This window comes from Charadrius vociferus, unplaced genomic scaffold, assembly GCF_000708025.1.
Source record: "Charadrius vociferus isolate BGI_N301 unplaced genomic scaffold, ASM70802v2 scaffold341, whole genome shotgun sequence".
Taxonomy (NCBI): domain Eukaryota; kingdom Metazoa; phylum Chordata; class Aves; order Charadriiformes; family Charadriidae; genus Charadrius; species Charadrius vociferus.
In genome coordinates this window covers 1,752,992-1,766,563 of record NW_009646847.1, presented here as the reverse complement: position 1 = coordinate 1,766,563, position 13,572 = coordinate 1,752,992, and positions in this window count along the sequence as shown.

Below are 13,572 nucleotides of genomic sequence, written 5' to 3'. Positions count from 1 at the left end.
CAAAAACTCCTCCTTGAACTGATTTACACTATTTGCTTCTACTGCTGACTTCGGCAGTTTGTTCCAGACCGTATTTCAACTACCCTTTGTGTAAAACTGTTCTGTCTGAATATATCGGAGTCCCTAAATTCTGGTACACATATTGGAGTGGTTACAGAAGTAATTTTAGCGTGGCTGGCAGCTGGCCTAACTTGTGCTCTGATCTCTCCTCCCCTCCCTCAACCGAACAGTTAATACTTTGCCATCAAAGTCAGTGCTGCTACAGAGAGCCTGCTCCAGCCAAGTGCCCAGAGGGACACCGCTTGAACTTGTCACATGTTGGCAGGACACTGTGGCCAGAGCAGCCTTCCCAACCCTTAGAAGGGGACCAAAAGAATGAAGCAAATAAAGAGGAGCAGCACTCTACATCTTACTATGTTAACCAATTTGATCCTATTCACAGACCCTTTATCTGCTCTCCACAAACATTTTCATAGGTAACCATTGTTGGTTTTGGTTGTTTTGGTTTGGTTTGTTTTTTTTTTTTAATCAGGGGATTAAAAAAAAAAAAAAGTATTTTTAAGAAATAAACCTCTACCCTAAGGTTTTACATTGTCACCTTGAAAACTCAGTCATCTAGGGAGCAATCGGGAGCAGTATAATGTCATTCCATGTTCAGAGTGAATAATGAACATTGTGAGTTATATTTATAGCAAATATTTGGCAAACTGTCTAAAATATATTGATATAAATAAACTGTAAAATAGGTGAATATAGAGATTTGTGAAAACTAACTTTTATTCTTTTTTTTTTAATTTTGAATGAAAAGGGGACTAAATTTGTTGAAATCTCAACTGCAGCTGTAGGTTGGCAATTAAGTGTCTGGGAAGAAGTGGGAGAGTGAATAGTGGCCTACAGATCTTGAATAAATTGTCAGTTGATCTTAAAAGATAAATAAAGGATTCTTAACTTTGACTTCTGAGGATCTGCATTTTCTAAAAGATGATATTTGCAAGTGTCTTTTTAAATCCACTTTTGCGTATGAACTAAGGTTAGGAAAGAGGCAGACAATCTATCAAGCGTGCCGTAACTTTTAAATGAAGGTGACATATTTTTCCCAGTCAGAACAACTTTCATCAGGAATATTTTTGGAAATTTAGAAAATCTCTTTGATGTCAGAAAAACTGTTTCTCACATTCTTTTGAAGCAGACAAAAGGTCAATGTTAATTGCAATATGTTGTAAATCATATAGATTACTTTCAAGAAAATATTTAAGGGAGATACCGTATATGTGACATTCATTCTTCAGCCAGCCAGACATGGATGATGCTTAATTTATACAGAATTAAAAGGATGGAAGTCTCTTGCAAAATACAGAATTTAATGAAATTCTTCTGTTTTGTTACCAATTCACAGATATAATCTTTTCTTATTTATGGAGAGAAGTGTATTAATCATCACATGCAGAGTTGCAAATTCAGCAGAAACATAAATTATCAGCCCTAAAACTCAAACTCTTTCAAAGGATCTGTAAAGCTAAAAGTTTTGAATAGCTTGGATAGAACAAATGGACAAGAAAAGATAATGCATCTTTTGAAACACAAACCTGCAAAGATGTTATGCTCAATTACTCTGACAAAAGATTTGGAAACCAACAATATCCCCTGTGGAATACCACTGCTAAACTAGAATGCTAAATCAAAAGCTCAAAGTTAAGCAAGAATAATATAGCATAAGCCACATTAAATGCGTGTCATCCTTAAAGCTAGAACCCACTTGGATACTTATTAAATAACTATTTCTACTTTCAAGGAGGGTGGAGGGGGTAGGGGGGGGAAAGAGCTCAGACCAAGCATGAATGTAATAAGAGTACCACTCTGGATATCACATGGAGGAGTGGTGGGACTGGGCAGGCTGCATCCCCAACCGCAAGTCCTCTGGTGACCAGCCAGAGAATTAACAGATTGTTTTATAATCTAAACAAAGCTTCAGAGAGCAGTCTTTCAAGCTTATCTTTATAGACAACTAAAAACTCTACTGGAACCTGAGACAGGGAGGGAGCTTTATTTCGAAGGTTTGTAGAAGATGGAGGAGTATGACTATGGCTGCCATAGCAGTGGCCAACAGAAGGCTACTGTGTACAAATGAGGACTTCTAGCAAGCTGCTGGAAAAAGGTGCTGCAGGAACCTCAGTGATGCCACGTTGCAATGGTATTTTCCAGCCTGATGGAGGAAAAAAGGCTTGTTTTATTTTCAAGGAATGCTTTCAGCCAAGCTGCACAAGGAGCAGGGTTCGCATGCAAGAAAAGCTTCCATCTGCCAGAAGAAACAGGAAGGCATCCAGCCACCTACTGCAGGACCAGGGCAGGGGAACTGTTGGGGAGAGATGGTTTCCAGACAGCTGACATTATCAGCAGCGTTCATCATTGCATCGCTGTAGATGTTTGGGAAGCCACTGCATTTGGGACACATCTACCCCGACACTGATGTTGAGTAACAAGGAATGGAATGCGGGCTGTTTCTGAGGGACGGAAACGACGTTGCCAAAAAAGCACTAAGAATACGAGTCCAATTTAGGCCAGTCAGTTCTTATTATCTTCACTGAGATGGCAAGTTCATAATTTTGGCTGTACAGAAAAAAGCGATCATCTTTCCGAGTTACAGGCCTAAAATACCGATCTGCACGTGCAGCTCGGGGAGGCTGAGGTCTGGAAGGGCCTCAGTACATAGTAGCTGGATATTAGAAATCTGGAGTTCCTGTTCTAGGACATAACTGATAAGGTTATATAGAAGTAAAAGAACTAGGAAAATTTAGGTTAATTGTGGTATCATTTTAATTTACCTGTTCTAGATGTTTCTCCCGAATATCTGAGATCTTTGCCCTAGATAACAGAGGTGCCACGGGATCAGCTTTGATACACTTCTTGTTCTCCAGACAGATATGCCAGTCAGCGGGGAAACATTATTCATCTGGAAAAGGACTAATTTGTTGATTGATGTTAAAAGCTGATAGGGAAGTTGAAAGGACAACAAACAAGGAGAAATACAGAGCACACAACTGTGGTTTTGAAGTTAATGGGTTTTTCCCATCAGGTAATGCTGCATATGAAATAATAATGGTGCTAACTAAAACATTAGTTACTACTTGATGATGACACACTACATCTTTCTGTAAAACTCTTATTGACACTAGGAGAATCTCCTGTGAATAAGGGAGAATAATGTCCTACATTGATATCTGGCATATGTAATGTGTTTATATAATCCAGTCCTCTCCACAGAATTAATTTGATCTGTCTGGTTTGGAGCATGTACTGCTGCTTGCCCGTGCTCCCTGTGTGCTTTTATTTCTTGAAGATACAGTTTGTTCTGGTTTTTGGCATCTTGGCTGTCTATTGGATGGGGGTAAGAGCAAAGACTTAATAATGGCAGCCTACTGACAATCACTGTTGCCAAACTAGGGAACTAGGGCTGTGTTGATGTGGTGTGCAAACAACAGGCACTCATCTTTCAATTTATGAACACCAAACTTCAAATTGACAGGTAGCTGTTAGAGAACTTTCACTTCTAAATTATTAAGTAAAAGAGAAAGAAAGAGAAAAAAAAGCTAAGAAATTAGACAGTTGCTGAATTACTCCAGTGAACAGTATTGATTGACAAATCCAGTCCCAAAAATCAGAATTAAAATTAACTGCACTTATTGCATCAATCAGTCACATTGCAGAGTTTGAAAGTACAGCACTGAAAGATGAACAAATGCTATGAAAGATAAAGGCAAAATGTAATTATAATATAAAAATATTTTCAAGTTATATTTTATACAAGAGTAACACATCCTTACAAGTTCGAAAACTTTGTGTCACCCAGAGGGAGTAATTACTTACCTTAAAAAATTCTACTGCAAGGGATACAGCTATCAATCAAAACCAAATTAAAAGGGTGTACGGCAAATTACTCAAAGCAATACAATTTTATTTTTCTGAAAGATTTATTTATATAGTGAGATTAAAAATGTCTCAGATTTATGCAACCACTCTAGAAACACAAATTTCCTAGGTTTTAAACGTTCAATGCAATAACCTTTACCCTGGTTTGGGATAAGCCTGTGTCAGCATTGATAAAGCAAGGTCTTTCCAGCTGCTTAGTCCAGTATAATAAACCACTTCCTTCTTCTGTGGTAAATGATAACTTCTATTCCTTTCAAGTCCCTTTTCCTTTAATCCAGCATTTTTTTTTGCTGTTTTCTTCCTCTTCCATAGTTCTACCTCCAGATCTAGAGCAATTCCAGTAAACTTTCCCAAGAGATTCCTCTAAGGAAAACAAGACTATTTCCCTGGAAACACATTGAGGACTCAAAGGCTCATCTGGAGGAAAATAAGTGGTAGCACTGCCTGGGATCACACTGGAGACTTAAAAGACCCACAGCTTTACTTTCTCTGCTAGTGTGAAATAGGGTGCATGAATCCAAGGAAGAGCACTACGTCAAACAACAAATCCGCAATAGTCATACATACATGGAGTAACACATGGACACAAAAGCAGATTTTCTTTGCTGGCTTCTGTCATTAAGACTGTCTTCCTGTATTTAATAATCAGACACACCAAAATCACAATCCTAAATAGCCTCCTCAATTACTAGCTGCCTTTCAAATAACTTCCTTTTTTCCAGAATTTGACCCACAAACGTTGTCAGTTTTCCCTTAAGAGTAGCCCTAGAAGCTTTCTCCTTTCCAGCCTTCAATGTCTCACATTTGTTGTTCCTTCTTCTCTTTTTCATAAAGTGCATTACCAATAGGTTACAAAGAGGCCAGAGGCGGCTAGATCGAAGTAATACAGAAAGGACTCATGTAATATTTCTACACATTTTTAAAATTCTACAATTGCCCAAGAGCGGTAAGCTGTTGAGCTGTGCTCAGTGCTCACCTACAAATAAAATAGACATCCAAAACACAGAAAGAACACCTTTTTTCTTCACAGTGCGTCTTATGCATCGTGGCTGTTTCCCTCTAAAAACACGAGAGGAGGCATTATTAGCAGGGCGCCGAAGGGACATGCTCAGTTAGTTAACAAACAAGGCACATTTACTTCGTTAGGCCGTGCCATACATGGATACCTGCATCCCACATCTCCATAATCGCAATGACAACAGCAGGACTTCTTCTGCTTGCTATGAAGCTTTCTGGATCACTGGAGATGATTTGCAGAGTCTTGCTGCACAGATTCTGCCAGTTTGTGTTCAGGCTCTTTCAAAGAGTGGAACGAGTAGCCAAACAAGCACCTGGCATCGGAGGCAAGTCCAAGCGCCCAGGTTGCGCAGTACCTATGACAAAGGTACAAGTAATCAATAACTAAACTCCCTATAATTTACTGTTGTGCAAAACAAGTAAAATGAGTAACCAACACCACGGGTATAGTGGCGGCAAAAGGAGAGCTGGACTCCCTAAAAACTTGTCAGAGGTTTACTCTTTGATCCTTTATTTAATCTTCTTGCTCATCCTATTTTGTCTCCTCTCAAACAAACCAAGTTCTTGTGGTGTACCAAAAAAAGACAATGCGTAACAAAGGTGTCCAACCACAGCCTCAGGCACCGTGCAGCTGCCCAGGTAGGATATGGCATTTGGCCCATGTCCCATTCCCACGGACCGTTTTTATCCAGGGCAATGGGGGTATCGGGGACAACCAGTAGCAGCACTCTGCTCCCAGGTGCTGTTTTTCTCTGCCACCTCCTGTGTCACAGCCCTGTGCTTGTGCAGAACTAATGGCCTGTACACGAATATTACACGTGTGCCGAGCAAATCCGCTGCTCTTGTGTGGGTATAGCACAGCTGTACTTCACCAGCTCTGTGCTTTGTATCTGAGGATGTACAACGAAAGACTGGTGTTTCCAGAATATAATGGATTTTGAAAGTGCTGATCAGCCGCCCTGAGCACGCCCTACATTAGCAGGTATTGCTGGGGGTATTGCGCGTGAAACGCCGGATGGAATGAATGCACGATACACTTTTCTGCAGCAGGTGAGGGACGACAGGGTGTGGCACTACCTTGAGATCAGAAGAAGGTAAATGGCCCAGTTAGCAATAAAGGTTGACCGTTACAGTCCAAATAATTCAATTTACAACACTGCAAATCTACTACTGCGGAATATAATATCATCATGACCGCGTCTATCCTAACCCACTGATGACCTCAGGGAATTTTCAAGAATATTACTTCTATTTTCTGTCCTTTCATCCCTAATGTATACAGGCAGACTTAGCTGTGTCCGCAACAAGAGAAGCGTTATGTCTCAAGAAAAAAAAAACCAACCACTCCCATTATCTAAATGCCAAATTTCATATGTTCAGTTCACCAATATCCCACACTAGCCTTTCAGCTAAGCTACTAAATGAGATGGGCTCAGATCTCTAAAGTTACTGGGATAGAAGCAACATTTTTGTCAACTGCAGCATGAAAACATAGCAAGAAAAACATAGCTGACATGCTAAAATATGAAAAACTGCCATTATATTTAAGGTGTTTCTAAGAAAGAATATTGCATTTATTATTGTGAATAAATTCACAGATTTACCGTGCATCAGACATTAGGCTTTATTTTTCTGTATAAAATAAATATAGCTGGAGTATAAGATTATGACTTCACTATTATTTTGTAAAATCATTTAATTTAAACAGGGATGCCTATTCCCCTGATACCATAAAACTGAAAACAGAACCATCAAATTATTGTACAACACAAGCACATTGTACATGAAGACAACATAGGTAGACTTTCTTGTGCAACTGCTGGGTTTTATCACTGTTTAATGATTTGTTGCACTATTTATAGGATAAACAATAAATCTAACATGATTCATCATATTAGCCAATAAATCATGAGACAAATCATTAGGCAGAGTGATAAAATCAAGTGTTTTAGAAATAAGTTAATCTATGATGCCAATGCCTAATCTAAACAGTTGCTTAAAAACCCTATTTACTAATCATTTTTACATAAAGAAAGACTGATGATTATGTAGATTAAATGTGTACTTATTCCTATAAGCAGTAGATAATCACATATTCTATCCTGGACTGTTTAGAAAGAAAGAAAAAAAAAATGATTAAAAAAATCCACTGTGGAAAAAAAAGTAACATCATTTTGATTGTATTTGTATATTTACAAAGGGCTGTCTGAGCCACTTTTTTGAGTCTGCCTTAGATTTAGTGAAGAAATAGTTAATTAAAAGCATGCTGCAAGGTTGCGGGACAGATATTATCTTTAGCTATGAATTCCATAATATCCTAATTAACAATTTCATTAAGGCAGGATGGCTGGTTCTAATGCTTCTTCATTCTTCAGTCTGAATATAACCCCGTAGTCTTTCTCATTTGTGACAACTGTGTTTATAGCTTCTCTACCCATAGAGCTTCATGGCACTTTGAATTATGCTCAAGAGTATATGGGCATCACGTCACATTTGTGTGCCTGATATCATACATGACTAGCTGCGCTCCAGCCAGGGTCCTTAATGTACATTCTACAGATGGACTACCCTCTGAATGCTTAGCCAGATATTAAGTTAAATCTTTTTGGAGTCAAGCTTGTTTCACATCAGTTATACAAACATATTGGTTCCTTTAAAAGGACAAATGCACTGAGAGTAAGACAGGGAATCTAGGTCGGAAATCTAGGAAAATCATTTTAAATTTTAGTTTAGCCTTTAAATTTGAAAATCTCTTCTTTGGGAATTATTGTTATCTGTGGAGGGTTTGTTTTCATTTACTTTATCCCAAAGAGAAGCAGCTGAGCAGTATTTATCAAGAAGTAGGTAAGCAGCAGAGTTGGCTTAACCATGAAAGAAACATAAACAGCAAGGCAACCCCTTTCCCTCTCACTTTCTGTTTTGTATTAAAATGCAACAAACCTGACAAGATAGTGACAACAAAACATGATATTTTTCTAGTTCGGGATTTTTCCTCAAAAAGGAAAAAAAATGTTAACATTTGTATGCCACTGCCTGTCTATCTATCTATCTAACACATTGGGACTATGTCATACATACTGTACCTTCTCGATAAGGCTAATCTTGAGAGCAAGGTATTTTCCTCTAACCGAAAGAATATGTTTGAGTAACCAAAGCATCTGTAATTAGGGCTGTGACCAACTGTTTACTTGTCACACAGGGTCGGGCGAACAAACCCCTCCAGCTCACAAAGTACATTGGGGAGGGGAAAAGGAGGGGCGAGCCGGGCGCTGGGGGGGAGCTGTGTCAGAGAGGCAGCAGAGGGGATATTGTTGGGCTTGTTGTTTTCTTCCTTTTTATCTCAATCCACACGGCATGTTTTGTAAAAGATGTCTGAGAGACAACTAGAGAAGTGAGAGCAATTTGATGCTTTCTGCAGTGTAGGTGGGGACCATTTGTTTGTACCTTTGTTTGGTTTATAACGTGCGGACATCCCTTACATATAAAATGTAATAACCAGGAGCACTCCAGAATCATATGCCTGCAGTCCCTTGTTATTCTTTTAGAACCTGCTTATCTTTCGCTTCTCTTTTTCCTGATGACACTTAAGGTCACATTTTTAAAGGCACTTAGATGCCTCATTTTATTGAAATCAATGGGAGCTAGGTGCTTAAACACCTTTGAAGAACTAGCCCTTTAATGTTTATTAACAATGCCTCAGATGAGGGTACATCCCAGAAAACATAATAATTGCCTTCCTTTATTAACTGTGGTGTGTCGAGATAAGATAGAATCAAGTCCTCAGACTCATCTCCTCTCAATGATTTCCTAAATGAGATCAGTTCCCACTTACATCCTGAATGACCAAGGGTGACTAAATCAGAGCAATGAAGTACATTTACGTCCTTGAAACTCAAATCATCTTGCAGACACTTCTCCCAGTGCTGCTGATTCGCATATTATCAAGTCTCAAAATGTTTGGTGTTTTTCTTCAACATTCAGCTATAATAATTTTAACTACAAGACAATATCTCCTTTTTGTCTTCAAGTAAAAATGAAGGTTGGTTTTTTTTTTTTCCCTTGGGAGCTTAGACTCTCACATACTAACTATGGAACTACAGATAAACCAGGATTATTTCCTTGTATTTTTGACCTCACGCTTTTAGTCTTGTGGATTCACATATACCTTGTTCATCAATGCATGACACAAAGCAGAGGGGCCTCCACATCAGCCACAAGGTGCAGAAAAATTAAAAAGTCAGGAAAAAATTCAAAGAGGCCTTTGGATGACTGGTAGGGAGAAGCAAGGAAGAAAAAGAGAGAGATTGTTTTCCTGACAGACCTCGAGCATCAACGGAGAATCTTTTCACCCATTAGAATGAGCTTTGGATCAAGCCCTAAGCTGAAGCTCACTAGCTCAAGCTAGTATATCCCAGCATTTCCCCTTGCTCCTGGAGAGGCAGTTTTCCATCAGTACTCACTGCTACCTTTTGCTTAACTCAGGACGCTCTTGGTTACTGTATTACTGGTGGTAACCTTTCCCCATTTTTGTCTCCTACAAGCTTAGCAGTCTCATGTTCTCCTCTAGAAAATCTCTACTGTAGAGTTTCATGTACCTTGTATACCAACCAAGAGGTGTCCATGCTTTCAAAAGAAATACTGGTGCCTTTAAAGTAATTTAAATCTTTTTTCTTTTTTCTTTTTCTTTTTTTTTCTGCTGTGATTCTCTTTTTCATTGCTGTCTCTCTATTTTACTCTTCCCTTTCTCTGAACATTTTTCTCTCCATCTTCCCTCCATTTTTCCATAACTCTCTTTCTTCCATTGATTTCTCTCCAGCTCTCCCCACACATTTCTCTCTTTTCCCTTCTCTTTCAGTTCTCCTTTTCATTTCTTCTACTGCAAACTAGTTGATAAACATCAGACACAGCAAGTGGCAATCACCACAGGTAAGAAAGATACCAAAATTTTAGGTCACTATGTCAAATCCATGTTCAAATCCATTTGAAAATGTGATTGATGAGAAAAACTGTGAGGGTTTCTATCCTCTCCTCAGGCATCTTTTCATTCTACTTTCAGCTATCTCCCAGTGTTTTCTTCTTCTCACAGGGAAGATGCTGGCGGGAACAGAAAGAAGCTGCCAGTAGCAAGTCAACCAACTACTCCAGTCTGACCAGATAGTTTCATATTAGGTTCAGCAATGAGAGCTTGACCCAGAGCATATTTGCTCATTCCCTCCTCTCCTTCCTCCCGACCCAGCTGGTGTCCTATAAAGAAACTCTTATATATGACAATATATGAGTTCCTTCACCTTGGGTTTTTTTTTCACCTGTCTATCTTGATGGACCAACAGACCACCACTCTGGGCAGTCAGTATTGTATACTAACACACCATGAGATGTATTTAAAGCATTACCAGCTGTCAGGAGAGCTGGTTTGAGTTCAGACCTACTGCAAGAGATCCTCTCAACTTTTCACACCACTTGCCTGTAACATCCAACACAACACGTTTGGCTTTTTTTTTTTTTTTTTTTTTTTTTTTACATTCACATGCTAGCCTAATTTTCTTTCCTCTCTGTCAATCTTCAGCTGATTTCCTGGAAGTCTCAGTCTACACCTGAGATACACAATACATAGGGATTATTTTTTCATCAATCCAGAAATATTAGGGAGAAGATTGGATTCATGTTCCATGTCTGCAGAAGCAGGTGACTCCTGGTCACACCACCTCTCCAGAATAACTGTTTCGAAAGCCTGCTAAATCAATTTTAACAGTCTTCTGTTTAATAACAGCATAAAGCACAGCCCTTGCGTGGATTTAATTAGAGCCATGCAATCTACATAAAGCAGACAGAACAGGACTGCATCGAACGAAACTCACTCATTATCTCAATAAATTCAAGACTGACGGGACAGGAACTTCTTAAAAATTAAATTGTTTAGGTATGATAATCAGCAAAACCACCCCAACAGTCATTCACAGATAAAATTATAATGTTCCAAGTACTTGCCCTATCCAAAATGTCTGGTGAAGTCAACAGACACTCGGTGTCCTTTTATATGCAGGACCAGGGCTATTTCATACATTAGCACTGATAGGGTTTTTTGCTGCCACTATTCAACCCAGATGTTTTCCAAGTGATAATCAGGTCATGTGGGAACTGCATGGCTAAAATACTGACTAGCACTGAAATTGTATTGCTCTAGGCTTTTGTATATCTAGATTTTAGGGTCAGGGATTAAGAGGTTCTTATCTAAAACATCCAAAACTATTTCTAAAGTAGCCCTGCAAAAAAATTTTACAGTGAATTATTTTTTAAAATATATTTAAAACAGAAACACATCGCCATATTTTCTGTGGGCTTGAAAGCTTATGTTAAGTTTCCAAATAAGTCAGTTCTATAAAGATAACATCTTTTTTAAAAAAAAGTGTTGCAAGCTAATACTGTACATAACAAATATGCCTTAATTAAAATTTAAATTGGAATCTGTATTGGCTAATCACTCCTGAACGGGAAATATTTTAAGGCAAGTTTTTCAAAAGCTCTCTGGTCAAACATTTAGGTACTTCATACCTATAATTAGGGTAAAAATGTCAAAGTCTTCCATTCAGCAAAGTATAAGCAGAATTTACCAACGTGCTTGATGTCCATCTGTTCCTACTGTGACATTTACAGCTGAATTTCTACACAAACTTAGCACCCAAAATGCTGAAGTCCTCTGGGAATCTGGATGTGTTTTGACAAGCAGTATCTGAGCACAGGTAGAATCTCCGCTGTTTTAAAATCTAGTTCCAGCTGAGGATGATGGACTGTGCTGAAAATCTGTCCTGTATCCATTAGCATTTACAGTGCCACGTTTCTTTTCCTCCGCACAGGTGTTCTGAGGGATGCTGTAGTGCACATAATACTTGCATTAATATAAAAAAATGCATTTTTTTAGTTTAATTTGCACACAGCTACTTTTCTGATTACCTTGTTACATATCTGACAACTCCTCTACGTACAGAGACACTCAGATCACTTAGGCCACACGCGAAAGTCGGCTTCGGATGAAGACTGAATGAAAATCATCCCAAGAGATCAGTATGCAGTCAGATTTGCTGACCCATTAGCCTGTTCATTACTGATGGAGGTAAATAGCTGTAAGAATATTAACAACGAGACCTGAGGCAGCCATAAAGCCCTACCTAAGGTGATTTGAGATATCATCCTATACTTTTAACCCATTATAAAAAAATCAATAAAAGCCAAAGTCAGCAAAGTGAATACATATCATATTTAAATCTAATTAAAGGTTATTTTTGTACAGATCTCTAGTACTCTTCAGTACCGTTAATTTCACCTTCCAGTCATGATCTCTCTGCACACATTCAACACTACATACTACTGAAAGCACGCAGCTGACTTCCCAAATAGTCTCAAAGAGATAATGACTCTTTTTATTGTGTTGTTATTGTGTTTTGATTCATATTTTATAACAAAGTAACTTTTAAAGTTCCCCCAACACACCATTATTTATATGTTTGCCTAAGAAAAAAAAAGTGTATGGTCCTTTAAAAAAAAAAAAAGACATTTAAAAAAAAAAATATCTTTTCATAACCCAACATTTATATTTTCTATTGAAGAAATGCTATTGCAATAAAGTGGTTTATGTAAATATATTTAAAAAAAAAAAGCTGTCAAAACCTGCATGAGTTGTTTAAGCACTAGGAATGAGAACCAGCGACAATGAAGATGTGCTGCCTTCATATTTGGCCATGTGCCACAACTCTAAAGAGGAGTCCGTCTAGAACATGCAGTGCATTACCCTGTTGAACAAGCTATCGGCTTTTTTTTTTCCCCCTAAAGTAAAACATTTTTGACAAGCAACTCATCTATAGCCATTTCACACAGCTTTTCTTTCATTTGCATTCTCATTAGAAAAATGCGATTTTATAAAATGGAACGTGGTAGTGCTCACCACACAGTGAAAACAGGGAACCCCACATCCGAGGTGATAATCCAAACCAAGCTGACAGCAGATAGAAAGCAAGATCCGTGATTGGCAATTTAAGCAACACTAAGTGAAATATGAGCAGCAACATCACATCACAAATCATCGAAACAAAGGGACTCAACCTTTTTCAGGTTAACTTAATAGGGGCTGGACAAAACAAGAATGGACACTTTAAAGGAAAAGAAATATAAAGGGAATGTTTCTAAACACTTTAACCATTTTGGGAATTTTATAGGGGAAAATAATGCTTTAGCTATGATTTTGTAGAAGAAAGAATACCTTTTGGCTCATCCCAGCGCTTTGATTTTATTGCTAGAAATTCTCCAGGTTTACAAGTGCACGATGCCAAGTTCTAAACATATTGTAATGGAGTCAATTTTCCAACCAGTTCCAGGGAGACACAAACACAGAAGTCATTAACAAATAATGGGCTTTGCATGCATGCTGATTTTTTATTTATTTACTACACCTCACTTTGTAAAACATTCCTTAGTCACTAAAAAGCACAGAAACAGGCAATGCAAACAGTTGAACAGTTGTTCCACCAGACATCACAGGCTTGGATGAAGTTTAAAAAGTAAGAAAGTGAGTGCATCATTTCTGTTAGCTGCTGATATAAGCTTTTTTTCTTTTTAATATTGCAAAATCTGGGA